Below are 16,532 nucleotides of genomic sequence, written 5' to 3'. Positions count from 1 at the left end.
TTAACACTCTGTCTTCCTCTGATGTACCACATGAATTGCCTATATTATCTTAGCTTTTATATGTCTGACGATGTTTTCAGTACCATACACAGTCACCAATTCACCTTTGCGGCACCTTCTCCACTCTCCTGTCAATTCATCACTTTGAGGGACAAATATCATTCATTCATTCATCAAATATCATTTGAGAACTTTGCTTTCAAATACCAGCAGCTTATTTATTTCCCGCTGATGTAGAGTCAATGTTTTACTTTCTTATGTAACAATTGGGGGAATAATTGGATGTAGAGTTTTAATTTATATTGTTTTTTAGCAGCTAGATCTTAATAATGATAATAGGAGGATAATGCTCTCTTCCAAGCAGCCATCCTTGCTGAGACCTCTTTTTATATGTCGTTGTCATCTGTGATTACCGCCCCCTAGATATTTAAACTCTTTTACTACTTCGAAGTTGTGGTCATTAATAGTTGTTATATACTGCCTAACTCTTCGTCTTGGATTTTTGGTTACTAGCATGTATTTCGTCTTCTCCTCATTTATTCAAAGGCACACACTACCTGTTTCTTCCTCGAGTTGTCAAAACACCACTCTCACGTCTCTTGTAGAATAAGCGATTGCACCTATATCATCAGCAAAGGCAAACAATAGTTTTGATCCTGGATTCTTAAATCCTCCTGTCAGTTGAGATGATATTTTACTTATTACATATTCTTTTATATTATTAGTCTTTTATATTTGCTGTCAGTAATTTAAGACATTTGGCAACACAAAAATTAAAAGTAATTCAAGTACATTTATTGAGAGTCACAAGTAATCCTTCAAAGAGCCACATGTGGCTCGCGAGCCACAGTTTGGCCACCCCTGACACATTATCTCTCACAATCTTTACATATTCACCGGGGGCTCCTTTCTTATCTTATTTAGTGCCCCCACAGAATCTCTCGAGGAACTCTATCATATGCTTTCTCAAGATCAATGAATACCATGTGAGCGTTTGTTTTTTTTATTTCCGTATATTTCCATCAACTGCCTTATAGACGCTTATAGTGAATTTCATCTGTGGTTGATCTGCTCTGCATGGAGCCAAATTGATTAACGGATATTTCGGTTTCTTCACGTATCCGTCTATCAATTACTCTTTCTCATATTTTCATGGTGTGTGTTTCATAAATTGGACGATTATAGTTACACCCAAGGAAACTGTACACCTGGAAATCTCCACAGGATTCTGTGGGAAGGATTGTGAGAAATCAGATTGATTACATACTAGTAAATAAGAGGTATAGGAACAGCTGTACATATGTCAAAACATACCCGGGGGCAGACATAAATTCTGATCATGTACCAGTTGTAGGTAATTTCAAAGTCAGAATGAAGAGGGTTAGAAGTAAGTCGATGAAGAGGTATGATATTAGAAAACTGAAAGATCCCAATGTTCAATTGAAGGTGAGTGAAAACCTCGATACAAAGATGCTAAAATGCAGAAATGCAGGAACTATAGATGAAAGTCTGACCATCATACAACAAACAGTGAGAGAAATAAAAGAACAACACCTGAAGAAAGATACAGAGAAACGGAAATCATGGATGACCATGAAATACTCGAGCTTATGGATCAGAGAAAAAAGAACAAAGAAAATCTCAAAGAATATAAAAGAATACATACCATAGTCAGAAGAAAGATAAGAGAAGCAAAAGAGAAACAAAAACAGAACAATGTCAAGAAATAGAGGAGTATCAGAGCCGATATGACAATTTCAATGTCCATCGAAAGGTGAAGGAAATAGCTGGAAAGTTCCGAAAACGCAGCAGCGGAAAAATAACAGATGATGAAGGCAATCTTGCCATAACCAAAGAAGATAAAAAGAAAGCATGGGAAGAATACTTGGGGAAACTTTTCCACGACCTTAGAACAGGAAAAGAACCCACCATTGAAGATAATTCAGGTCCCGAAATCCTACCAGAAGAAGTAACCACAGCATCAGACAAATGAAGGATGGAAATGCACCGGGATTTGATGAAGCACCTGCAGAACTGCTAAAGGTATTAGATGGAGCACAAATAAAAATAATAGCCGAAATATTTAATGACATATACAAGGCAGGAAAAATACCAGCAGAGTGGCTCAAATCTGAGTTTTGTACCGTTGCCCAAAAAACCAGGAGCAAAAGTTTGTGAAGACTATAGGACCATAAGCCTAATGAGCCATCTTCTCAAGCTGTTTTTTAAAGTCATCCATAATAGAATTTACCGAAAATGCGAAGAACAAATTGCGTCCAATCAGTTTGGATTTGTGAACGCAGTTGGTACGACGGAGGCTTTATTTAGCGTGCAGGTGTTGTTTCAGAAATGTAGAGATGTCAGCTGTGATGTTTTTGCATGCCTGATTGACTACAAAAAGGCTTTCGATCGAGTCCGACATGAACAAATGATGGACGTGCTGAAGAGGACGGGGATTGACGGAAGAGACCTGAAAATAATAGCTAACCTGTATTGGAATCAATCAGCAGTGATCCGAATAGATGGAGAATATACAGATCAGGTCAAAATCTTAAGGGGAGTGAGACGGGGATGCATAATTTCACCGCTGATATTCAATCTGAACTCAGAGCACATCTTTAAAGAGGCTCTAAAAGATATTGATGAAGGCATCTCAATAAATGGAGTCAAGCTTAGTAACCTGCGATATGCAGATGATACAATAGTGTTTTCCAATACCATAGAAGGGCTGCAAAACTTAATGAATAACATAACTGAAACCAGTAGAACATGTGGACTAGATATAAACACCAGCAAAACCAAGCTAATGATCATCAGCAAGCAAAACATAACTGGAGTAAATCTGTATGTGAACCAAATGAGAATTGAACGTGTCTCACAATACAACTATTTGGGAACTATAATCAATGAGTCGTGGGACAATACTCAAAGAGTTTAAATGTCGCATAGGAAAGGCAAAGAGTGCATTCTTGACTATGAGCTCTGTGTTCAAGAGCCATGACATCACTCTAAAAACAAAAATAAGGCTCCTTAAATGTTACGTGTACTCAGTGCTTCTATACGAGTAGAAACGTGGACATTGAAGGCGGAAACTCTATCCAAACTTCAAGCTTTTGAGCTATGGTTGTACAGAAGGACCCTGAAGATACCATGGACAGACAAAGTCACCAATGAAGAAGTACTACGGAGGATGAACACAACCGCAGATTTAGTAACATCGTGAAGGGCCGTAAGCTGAAGTACTTGGGGCATATAATGAGAAAGCAAGGCAGATACGAGCTACTCCAGTGCATTTTACAAGGTAAAATTGAAGGAAAAAGGGCCCCAGGATGAAGAAGAATATCCTGGCTTGCTAACCTGAGAGCATGGTATAGAAAGACCTCAACACAACTATTCCGTAGAGCAACTAACAAAGTCATCATAACCAGAATGATCGCCAACGTTCGGAACGGACAGGCACCCTAAGAAGAAGAATATAGACAGGGAAAAGAAGGCCTAACCAAGCAATGGAACGGTTGCCTCATTTTTATCAATAGAAAACTACTTGATGGATTGGGCTGAAAATTTGTGTAGGGTTTTTTTAATTAGATTTTCCTGGGTAAATTTTGAAGGTTCTACGTTGCTTTTAAATATCTGAAAAAGATTATTGAAAAACATTGATTTTTGACCCCCTGTTTTAATGGTTTTTGCTAATTTTGCAATAATAATGAGTATTTTTTTAAATTTGCATTCAATTCTTTCTTATAATAGGAAATTTAATTGTAAAACTTTTTGTCTTCGCAAAATCTTGCTAAAATGCATAGCTGCCGAGATATAGCAACGAAATGAAGAACAATAATTGAATTTTTCTAATTTTTTTCACAAATTATTTAATAAAAAAATTTAGCCCACCGTTTGAGGTGTGAAAAACTTATCATTTCTAATAATATTTCGAAGCGATTAAAGAAAAAAAAATAGAATCATAATACAATTTACCCAAATGAGGGTGTTTTAGAATGGTACATTCCATGTCAAATCACTCAGGCAAAAACTTTTGGATCTCGGATTTTTCTGAAACTTGGTGTATAGCTTCTGCGGGACTTAAAAATAAGATATTTAAGGTCAAAAAGTCTTCTTCTTTTTTTCTCAAAATGTTATTTTGTGCGATTTTACAGTGATTTGGTGTTTATTTAAACAAATTTGCATTTTCTATCGTAAAGTATCAATGAAAAAAATAATATTTTAATATAGGGGACTCAAAACTGTCATTATATGGCATTACACCAAGTTATTTTGATTCAAAACAAGTTTCTGATCAAATTTTATAGTGAAGAAAACGTTAAAATACCGTTTTTTACATTTCCCTCCATTTCCAAAATACGTCATAATCGATTTGGCTGAAAATTTGCCCACAGATAACAAAAACATAGGACTTTAAGTGGTTAGAAGGATTTGAATTATATTACAATACCAAAAAAGTTACATGCAATAATATCAGACTCAAAAGTATATTGGTCCAGTCAAGATAGCATGTCATAGCATGTCAAGATAGCAATAGATTTGACCTTGCATGCCGAGCTGCCCAAAATTTTATTTTTCTAATCTTTAGGGGGGTCAATAATAGTAGCCTAAATCGCGAATGAATTCCTCCGTTAGGTTAGCCGCCATCTTGATTTTAAAGGAGAACCATTTTGCTCAATATCTCCGCCATTTTTAACTTTTCGACAAAAATGGTAAGTTGTTCTGAAGCTATTTCCTTGTGGCATTTTTATGATTAATTATTTATATGGGAAATAAGCCACAATTAAAATGAAAAAAATAATTTTATTAACGTTTCGACGCCCAAATCGGGTGCCGTTGTCAAAATACAAAATATTACTAAAATAAACTAAAGTGTTGTTGCTAAGCAAAAAAAATTCTTCTAATAATTTATTTAATCTCACTCATTTATATTGGCAATTCAGACATATATTATACATTTTAAAGTAGAAGACTTTAAAATGATATTGCCAATATTTATGAGTTGCGTTCCTGGGACGACTTACTGAAAGATAGTTCATTCGATTACATGAAATTAACTCCAACTCAAGAATATCCGTCATAAAAAATTATAGCATGTGATATGTCTTTAAAAAGACAACCAAATGCAACGACAGTAAAATTCTCGCGTTAGAGACCTCATAGTAAATCACAAGGGAAAACCAGGAAAAACCCTGTGATACTATCCCGACATCGTAAGTATTTGAAATTGTTCCAAATAAATCGTATTTACAATTACAATTTCTTTTTAACAATTTTTGTCGTGACTTTGATATTTTCCGAGTTAATTGTACTTACAGTAGATGCCTATATTTTTGACTATGATTTTTTTTGTATTATATATGACATGTAACTTTTTTGGTATTGTAATATAATTCAAATCCTTCTAACCACTTAAAGTCCTATATTTTGGCTATCTGTGGGCAAATTTTCAGCCAAATCGATTATGATTTATTTTGTGAATGGAGGAAAATGTAAAAAACTTTTTAACGTTTTTTACATTTTAACGTTTTTACGTATTTTAACGTTTTCTATACTATAAAATTTGATCAAAAACTTTTTTTGAATCAAAATAATTTGTTATAATGCCATATAATGACATTTTTGAGTCCCTTCTATTAAAATATTATGTTTTTTATTAATATTTTATGATAGAAAATGCAAATTTGTTTAAATAAATACCAAATCACTGTAAAATCGCTTAAAATACCATTTTGAGAAAAAAAAAGAAGACAAGACAATTCAACCTTAAATGTTTTATTTCTACATCCCTCAGATGCTATATACCTATGGTGGCTCCTAGCTTCTGAGCCACCTCAGATAATTAAGGGGTGGTTACCCCCTACCATAAGGGTTGATGAAGTAACAATACTCACTGTGAATACATTTATTTGCACGTTGGATTAATAACGGTAAGGAGCTGGTGGTATAATATTTAATAGATGTGATGTTGCCCGCTGGGATCTCAAATACTAATTGACTAATCTTTTCTCCGTGAAAGTATAACTCAAAGTGGATTGCCGTGTTTATTGTTTTTTTTTAAAACAAAAAGTGAGAGTGATACTAAAACTGCTGAATCGACTAGATTATAAATAACGTATACTAATTATTATTTCAAACTGACCTTGTATCCAAACCGCATGCATTGATGTGGTAATATAGGTCAATCGTATTTATTATAAACAAACGTATTTGTTTTACCAAAGACATTTAATTATTAAAGAATTTGTCTTAATAAGATGATTACTGAGATGCAGTGTATCCCAATACATACCAACTTTCAGACAAATCGGATATCCAACAGTTTTTTTGATCCAAAATTCAGTGATTTGAAATGGAATCACCCGTAGTAATTTCCTGGACTAACTGGGTACCATGCAAACACATTACCTCTTTAACACACCTATTACTCGTATAGGGAACCTCTTCAGTGCGCACTTAACGGCGGAGCTTTTTCTTTTTACCGGCAATGTAAAGCCGGGATCCCATGGACCGTGGCGCGGCGCTCTTCACCAGTTTACGTCGGCAAAGAAAGATAAAAAATAAATATGTAATAGTGAAAATAAAAGAGAGCACGGTTGGTGCGCCACGTTACTGTCATCATATTTTTGTGTAGGCATGGACATGACTGCCTATTTGTTCAATGTGTCTCCAGTAAGTCGTCATTCCATCTTTTTCGTGGTCTTCCCACTAATCGTCTTCCTATTGGGGAACCGTCTCTCGCCGTCCTTACCTACTACTCTATTTGTTGTCATCCTGATTATGTGGTCGTTCCATTCTATTCTTCTGTTTCTTACCCAGTTATTAATGTTATCCACCTTGCATCTCCGTCGTATATCTATACTTCTAGTTCTATCCCATAGTGTCTTACCATCGATTGTTCTAAGGGTTTTCATTTCTGCTGTTTCAGTGTTTCTAGCATTATTTTTGTCCTCTCTGTATCAGGTCGCATAATGTCATTATTGGTCTAATGACTGTGTTGTAAACTCTGCCTTTCATTTCTTTTCCGATATTTTTATTTCTCCATATTGTTTCAGTTTCATTCAGGTAACCTACGGCTCTGTTTGCTTTATTCTATTTTATTCACTTGATCTTCCTCTTCTGTTTCGAGCTTTCCGCAATGGCGGATCTCAGTGGCGGCTCGTATAACTTTAGGAAGGTATTGCCAGAATCCGGGCAGCTGCCTAAATTTTTAGTGACGGTTTCACGATATTATCAAAAAGGATATAAAATAGAAATAAAAAAAATAGGTGCAGATATTTTTATCTTATATTACTATTTTTGGGATGCCAAGAAATTGACCAAAATTTATCAAAACAGTTCCGTAAATTAAGTAATTAACAATAAAAAAACTCAACTTACCACCAGTATTTACTGCTGATGTACTTTTTTTTCATCACTAGGTGGGGAATCTGCAAACAGACGTCGGAAGTAAACATTTCCAACAGTGCTGGGTTCCTGAGCTGAAACCTCATCAGTGTCACGTCGACCAGTTTGGCCCTAAATCGGACCTCCCTGCCCTCCGTAACTCCGATGTGGCCGGGACCAGCTAAACCCCACCCCTCTCATACTAGGGCATCAGGGTGGAATCGCCCGTTAGGGCATGATTTCTCCCCGATGTCCTTCTTTTGCCCGATTCTCAGTCGCTCGTCATCACGCATCAGCTTCCGTCTCTCGCACTGATCCGACCACCACGTCCTTTAATCCTATGCTGTCAATCTTTCATTCTTCCTACCACTGCTGATGTACTTGAAGTTTGTTGTTACGATTTGGTCTGTAGAGCCTATTTAGAAAATTATAAAAATAACACTATTCTATTATTTACACACACGCACAAAGTTATTTAATATCACTGTTAAAGTTTACGATATGTGAAGTCCATCCTTCTTTCTTTTTTGGTGGCAAAGTTTTCAATGACTTTATTATTAAAATTGTCAATGCCATTTACAAAATGTCTTTCTGCATACAGCATACCTAAAGCACTTAGTCGTTCTTCCTTCATAGTATTTCTGAGGAATGTCTTAATTCGTTTTAGCATTGAAAAACAACGTTCTGCTTCAGATGTTGACATGGGAATGGTTATTAATATACTTAAAAGTTTAACAGTTTCTTCAAATGTACCAAATTTTAAACCTTCATCATTTAATAAAACTGATAACGGAACAGCCCCAGAGGTAGTACTTAATTCGTCTCGCTGATACAATACTTGTAATTAAGTTTTGTTTAAAAATAAAAATTATGTGCATGTTTCATTAAGAAATGATTCGGGGAACTTATCCTTATAAGCAGAAAACTTCTCTGACATAAATAAATGAGAAGCAACTAAATGTCCGGAGAAGGTAAACCTTGTTTTTATTCGCAACAAAACTGCATCGCATATCTCGTCACCTCCAAACAAAACGCATACAAAACAGAACAGTTTATTAGTTTGTTCGCAACCACACAACCAGCTATTTTTATCATAAATAGTTTTATTAAACTTACGACAGCGAAGTTTTTGTCCATTTCCACTTTGTTTTTCAATTTTTAAATCGGGTAAAGGCCGACCGAGTTCTTTATTTTGAATTTTTCTTTCTAACGAAAAACCACCAAAAGAGTTCTTTAATATACTAATTTGATTCATTGTCAATAAATAAATTAAACGTAGAAAATAATCAAAATATTATTTATATACCTACGACACCCACGACCACGACGCACTAATAATTACAAATTAAAAAATATAGTAGAGTATAAACACAAATATACCATACAGTAGTAGATAATAAACACAATAGCGTCAAGCTAACGCGTAAAGAAACTAGAAATATATCATCTCATACAATCTTTCTCTTTTCTGACGTGCCACTAGCCACTATAACCTTTCGGCACCGGGATTTTCATGATCTTCATCCCTGATCCGGTCAGCTGTGGGTGGCCAGAGTCGGTGGTTAGATGTGCATTGCGCTACACAGAAATAATCACAAAAAAAAATTAACAGGCATTAATGTTTTTAAGATAAAAAATATGTTTCTGCATAGTTAGCAAGGTAGTGCAATGGTTCTATGGCACTACCTCACGGGCCGCCACTGGCGGATCTACGGGGACGGAAAAATGGGAAATTTCCCCCCTAAACAAGGACCAAAATTAAATAAAAAAATTGTTAAAACAAAGAAATATAGGTATTAGCTGTCACGAAACTTAAACCACAGACAGACAAACCCACACCAATAAACACGCCATTTAGGAAAATTAAGGGAACTTAATGCATATTAAGTTATTATTTATGTCTTTTAGTTTGGATTTATCTTTATATGTCTTTTGGTTGGTGTTTCATTGGAATTTCCCCTAAGGCAAATTCCCCCTCCCCCCCCTCAAGGCAAATATATGTAGATCCTAATATATATGTAGATCCACCACTGGCTTTCCGTAGCTAGATAGTGTGATGCCTAGATTAGATATTTAAACTCCATGACTTGTTCTATGATCTGACCCTCCAGCTCTAAATTTACATCTGAGTATACCTCGTCCAATTTACTTACCGTTGCACGTCATCCGCGCCATAGCCAGTGACACGATACCAACACGAAATATCTAGGCGGTAGGTGTGTTCCCCTTTAGAATCATTTTGATTCTAAAAAAGAACACACCCACCGCCTAAATATTTCGTGTTGGTATCGTGTCACAAGCTATGGCGCGGATGATGTGCAACGTTAAGTAAATTGGACGAGGTATAGATGATTTGCTGTTTAAGTATTTTTTGGGAAATTAACATGTTAAATTTTCTAGCGGTTATATAATACATATACAGAGAGGGGCCAAATTATGAAATAAATTCATTTTCTCTAAAATTATTAGATAAATCCCGAAATAGGTTGATTTTTATTTTTAAATTATAATTTTTTGGCATAGATATAATACTAGTGACGTCATCTATCTGGATGTGATGACGTAATCGATGATTTTTTTTAAATAATAGAGGTCGTGTGGTAGCTCATTTGAAAGGACGTAATCGATGATTTTTTTAAATGGGAATAGGTGCCGTGCGGTAGCTTATTTAAAAGGTTGTTCAATTGTCTATTCAGTAATATAAACATTAATATCATTATTTGTACAGGGTGACTAAACAAATAATTTTTGAATTAAATGAATTTGGGGCAAAAAGAAGAATGCATGTAATTTATTTAACTCAAAATACATTTTACTGCTGTCAGACAATAGAAAAAAATGTTTACTTGCAAAATTAACGTTGCTTTTCGTTTAAATTAATTTTTCAAGGTGCCAAGAGCCTCTTGGCAAGAGGCAGGTGGGAGACTGTTTGACACTTAATTTAAGCGAAAATCAATGTTATTTGTGAAATAAACATTTTTTTTGTATTTTTTGACAGCAGTAAAATGTATTTTGAGTTAAATAAATTATTACATTCTTCTTTTTGCGTCAATTAATTTAATGCAAAAATCATATTTTTGACCACCCTGTATCAATAATGATGTTAATGTTTATATCACTGAATAGATAATTGAACAACCTTTTAAATGAGCTACCACACGGCACCTATTCCCATTTAAAAAAAATCATCGATTACGTCATCACGCCCAGATGGATGACGTCCATCTGGGCGTCTGGGCATTATCTCTTCTAAAAATGAACTTATTCCATAATTTAGCCGCTCTCTGTATATTAAATTGGTGCAGCATACGTTGTAAATCATCTTCGTATTGCGTCGTCTGCATAGCAGGTTATTTTAAGATGTTTTTCTCCCATTTGGTATTTCATGCATGATCAGATTGAACAATAGAGGACTCATGGAATCCCCCTGACTTATCCCATTGTTAGCTTCAATTGAGTCAGTTTAGTTCTTCTGCTTCTTTTACTTTTATTGTGTTGTTCTGGTAGGTATTCTTAATCGTTTTAATTATTTCTAGAGGTACCTCTCTTTAGTATAAAAAATGGATAATGTCCTTTAATTTGACCCTATCAAATGCTTTCTTGAGGTCCACGAAACATAAATATGCCGGTTTGTTGTATTCTAATGATTTCTCTTGAACTTGCCTCACTAAAAATATAGAGTCGGCGCATGATCTTCCCGACCTAAAACCTCGTTGTTCTTCTGCTAATGTTAAAATTTCATTTAGTTTGTTTGTTATCACTTTGGTTGTTAATTTTAATGTTGTGTTTAATAAGTTAATTTCTCTGTAATTCTCCGGGTCCGATTTGTCTCCCTCTTTTAAGAGATGCTTGATCTCCATTGATGGGGTATTCTGTTTTGTTCTATTATTTTTTGGATTGGTTTTAATAGTTGCAGTGGTGGATCTACAGGGAGCGAAAATGGGAAAATTTCTCCCCATAACAAGGTCAAAAATTAAAGAAAAAAAGTGGTGATACATGAAAATATACAGGGTGTAACGAAAATACAGGTCATAAATTAAATCACATATTCTGAGACCAAAAATAGTTCGAATGAACCTAATTTACCTTAGTACAAATATGCACATAAAAAAAGTTACAGCCCTTTGAAGTTACAAAATGAAAATCGATTTTTTTAAATATATCGAAAACTATTAGAGATTTTTTAGTGAAAATGGACATGTGGCATTCTTATGGCAGGAAAATCTTAAAAAAGAATTATAGTGAAATTTGTGCACCCCATAAAAATTTTATGGGGGTTTTGTTCCCTTAACCCCCCCCCCCCAAACTTTTGTGTACGTTCCAATTAAATTATTATTGTGGTACCATTAGTTAAATTCAATATTTCTAAAACTTTTTTGCCTCTTAGTATTTTTTCGACAAGGTAGCTTTTATCGAGTTGCGGCTTCTTTTTTAATATGTTTACATAAACATTTTATGGGGGTTTTGTTCCTTTAAACCCCCCAAATGTTTGTGTATGTTTCAATTAAACTTTTAATGCGGTACCATTAGTTAAACACAGTGTTTTTAAAACTTTTTTGCCTCTTTGTATTTTTTTGAGAAGACACTTTTTATCGAGATATTACTTCTTTTTTAATATGTTCAAAATATACCTAAACATGTAAATCATAAATAAATTTTCATATTATTACCAAGTCTCCATAATCGTACTTAGCCATATACAAATATGTGGTGGATTTGACAAATATTCAAAATATCTCGATAAAAACTGACTTTTCGAAAAAGTACTAAGAGGCAAAAAAGTTTTTAAAATATTGTGTTTAACTAATGTTACTACAATAATAATTAAATTGGAACGTACACAAAAGTTTGGGGGGGTTTAAAGGAACAAAACCCCCATAAAATTTTATGGGGTGTCCAAATTTCACTATAATTTTTTCTTAAGATACTACTACCATAAGAATGCCACATGTCTATTTTCAATAAAAGATCTCTAATAGTTTTCGATATATTGTAAAAAATCGATTTTCATTTTGTAACTTCAAAGGGCTGTAACTTTTTTTATGTGCACATTTGTACTAAGGTAAGTTAGGTTCAATCGAACTATTTTTGGTCCCAGAATATGTGATTAAATTTATGACCTGTATTTTTGTTACACCCTGTATTAGCTGACATGAAACTTAAAACTACATATAGACAAATTCAACCCAATAAACACGCTAGTTAGAAAAATATACGGAACTTAATGCATATAAGTTACTATTTATGTCTTTTGTTTAGTTTGGGTTTATATTTTTCAATCATGGAATACATTCAACCAATATCCAACTATTTAGATGTAAAAGTATTTTTTTTATAATTTCTTGAGAATAAGCCTTCTTTTAAAACTTTACATTTTAAGAAAAGTCACCATAACTCAGAACACTCTGTACATAGGTATAGGGAAGCCTTATGAAACTATACCTTATTTTTTGCGGACAATTAAAAAATGCAATAAAATATAGGGTGTTCCATAAGAAAAAATATAACTTTGATACGCCGCCATTTATTGGGACACCCAGTATATTTCAAAATAATTTTAAAATGTAGATTTTATCAACTTACAAACCACTAATTAAAAAATGTTTTCCAATATTTTACCATTTCGCTGTAATCTTCCGTCGCGTTATTGGAGACTCACCCTGTATAACTATTGACAATAATACCATACAACAAACAGATACTTACTTACAAATAGCTGGTACACGAGACGAGATTAAATAAGCAGAGAGAATCAAACACATGAAATACAAAGGCGAATAGGCCTTAAATGGGCAGCATTTGGCAAACTAAGACATATTCTAAAAAGTTCAATTCTTATGGAGCAGAGACTTTAACCCTGACGCAAAAATCCGCGAATAAACTCAGAGTTACACAACGAGCCATGGAACGTGCAATGCTGAACGTGAGCCTTCGAGACCACATAACAAACCAACAAATCAGGCAAAGATCAGTAGTTCAAGACGCCATCGAAATAACTACGACGCTTAAGTGGAACTGGGCAGGGCACTTAGCTAGAACACAAGATGGACAGGAAGAATCATGGAATGGAGGCACAGAAACTATAAAAGTAGCCGAGGAGACCACCGACTAGATGGACCGACGACATAAAAAGAGTTGTGGGAAACTAGCTACAAGCGGCCCAGTGTAGAGAACACTGGAAAGAACTGAGGGAGGCCTATGTCCAGCAGTGGACGAGAATGGCTGATTGATGATGATAAAGATGAAACATCTGATTAGTGGAAGATCTATATCTCGAATGTTTCAATTTTAGTTAGTAGATTTCTGCACCATATAACAAGACAAGCCAGTATCACGAGCCAGTAACGAGACTGTAAAACGAGCCAGTTCATTATAAGGCAGTTGATGGAAAAATACAGGAGTAAAGAAACAAACGTTCATACGGTATTCATTGATCTTGAGAAAGCATAAGAGTTCCTCGAGAGATTCTGTGGTGGGCACTCAATATGAGTCCCCGGTGAATATGTAAAGATTGTGAGGGATATGTATGAGGGAGTAACGACTAGTGTGGGAGAGACTGTTAAATTTCAGGTAAAAGTAGGATTGCACCCAGGGTCGGTGCTTAGTCCGTATTTATTATCATTAGTTTTGGACCAGATAACAGCGAAACTACAGGGTAACAATTCCATGGTGCTTATAAGCAATGCTGATGATGTGTTAGTAGGAAATAGTGAAAGAGACTTAGAACAAAAACTGGAACAGTGGAGACAAGCTCTGTGGAGGAAAAAGGTTTAAAACTTGGTAGGACAAAGACAGAGTATTTGCAATGTTCATTTAAAGATGGAGTTACTACAAATAAAACGGTATCTTTGGACGGTGAACTGATTGTAAAAAGCAATAGTTTTAAGTTTAAGTACCTGGGATCAGTATTACAGAGTAATTGAGAAATAGATGGAAATGCATGCAGTAGAATTAGGGCTGGATGGATGCAGTGGAAGGAAGCGAGTGGTGTGCTGTGTGACAGGAAAATTCCAATGAAGTTGAAGGGAAAATTCTATAAAACAGCCATAAGACCGACTATGATGTACGGAACTGAATGTTGGGCAATGAAAAAGAAACATGAACAACGAATGCAGGTGGCGGAAATGAGAATGCTTAGATGGATGAGTGGAGTGACAAAAAAGGATAAAATTAAAAATGAGTATATTAGGGGAAGTCTAGGTATGGCACCAATTGATGCTAAAGTGAGAAAGCATAGGTTGAGATGGTTTGGTCATGTTCAACGTCGAGAAGCTAATCACCCAATACGAAGAATAGCTGAAGTGCAGATTCCTGGAAGGAGTAGGAGATGAAGCCCAAAGAAGACCTGGGGGGGAGACGATAAGGCAGGACATGTTGGTAAAGGGGATTAACATTAATATGACCCAAGATAGAATTGTGTGGAGAAATGCATAGGGATAAGGCAAAGAGAATAATGATGATAACAATACGAGCCAGTAGCATTACTCTCTGTTTGGCAAATGTTTTAGCTATACATACTGATCCAAATTTTATTCGAATACAATAATTAATCAGGCAATTGTAGCGAAAAGGATAATTTAGACCGACCTCGGTAACAGTTGCAACTCTAGATATCTTTCTAGGTGTTACCGGAAGCGGCTGGCTGGAGACGAGACCACCGAGACCATGGGGGGCTAGAGTTGGGCAAACCTTCTGGAAAATAACCTATTCGTATATAAGCGCGGCCATATTTAGGTGTAGTTGAGTTATAGATAGAATTCCGAACTGTAAACTTGTAAATAAAAAATATAGTCGTATATAAATCGAACTGTAAGTTTTATTTTGACTGTAATATCGCTACACAATAAATATTGTTTTTCAATGTGTGTATTTTGTATTTACAATCCATCCAATGGCACTACAGCCCAAATCGAGCCTTGGCCTCCTTCAACAAGCTTCTCCAATCATTTCGATTTACCGCTGTTCTTTTCCATGAACGCGTTCCCAGGAAGTTCCTGGCATCCTCATCGACTTCGTCTTCCCATCTCTTTTAAGGTCTTCCAACAGGTCTTCTTCCCTGCATTCTTGCATTCAACAATTTTCTGGGGATTCTATTCTCATGCATGCGGACCACGTGCCCTGCCCACCGTAATCTCTGCAGTTTAGTGTATTGTGCTAGAGTTGGTTCGCTATATTGCTCGTATATTTCTCTATTATACCTAATTCGCCAGTTGTTATTTTCACTTATTGGTCCCAGTATCCTACGCAATACTTTTCTTTCAAACACATCTAATGCATTGGCAGATTTCTGTGTCACACCCATGTTTCGCAGCCATAACTTACCATGGGCCTGATTATTGTTTTATATACCCGGAGTTTTGTTTTCCGGTGTACGTCTCGCGATTTGAATATGTGGCCCATCGCGAAATAGGCTTTATTTGCCAGCACAAGCCTTCTATTTATTTCCGGTTCTTCTTCATTGCTTGCAACCAGATCCATTCCTAGGTACGTGAATCTATTCACATGTTCTATATCGTCAACAAAGTGTTGTTGCGCCGGTCTATTTGATCTGGTTTGTATGAGTAGTTTTGTTTTATTTGTATTTATTGCTAGCCCTACTGCTTCTGCACTCTGTTTCAACTCAACGTAGGTTTCTTCCGCTGCATTCATTGTTCTGCTGATTATGTTTATATCATCTGCGTATGCTGCTAATTGGGTAGATTTGTTTGTAAGTATGTTATTTCCGCTCACCGTCAACCGTCTAATTACATATTCAAGAATAAGATTAAAAAGCTTTGTAGCCAGTCCGTGTTGCCTTGTTTCAGTCCTTGCGTTATCGTAAACGCATGTGATCTGTCCTTGAATACATATCTGTGCTTCTATTTCTGTCATTGTCATTTGCACTAGTCGTATTAATTTTGATGGTATGCCAAATTCTTCCAATATATTAGGTAGAATTGTTCTATCTATTGAATCATAGGCTTGTTTAAAATCTACAAAGAGATTGTAAACGTCCATGTCATATTCCCATGCTTTGGCTAGTATTTGTTTAACTGTAAATAGTTGGTCAATGGTAGATCTATTTTGTCTAAACCCTGCTTGATATTCCCCGATGATTTTTTCCGTGAGAGGTTGAAGTCTTCGATTAAGGATGTTTGTGAATATTT

General features: G+C 35.4%; 1 protein-coding gene across 1 annotated transcript in view; it reads right to left on the bottom strand.

Annotated features, from left to right (window-relative positions):
• The window catches only part of LOC114331297 (dual specificity protein phosphatase 10-like), a 195,086-nt gene that overhangs the window by 177,921 nt on the left and 633 nt on the right, over positions 1–16,532 (bottom strand). The window lies entirely within an intron of this gene.

Source organism: Diabrotica virgifera, chromosome 10 (genome assembly GCF_917563875.1).
Source record: "Diabrotica virgifera virgifera chromosome 10, PGI_DIABVI_V3a".
NCBI lineage: Eukaryota > Metazoa > Arthropoda > Insecta > Coleoptera > Chrysomelidae > Diabrotica > Diabrotica virgifera.
This window is presented reverse-complemented; position numbering and strand designations above follow the sequence as displayed.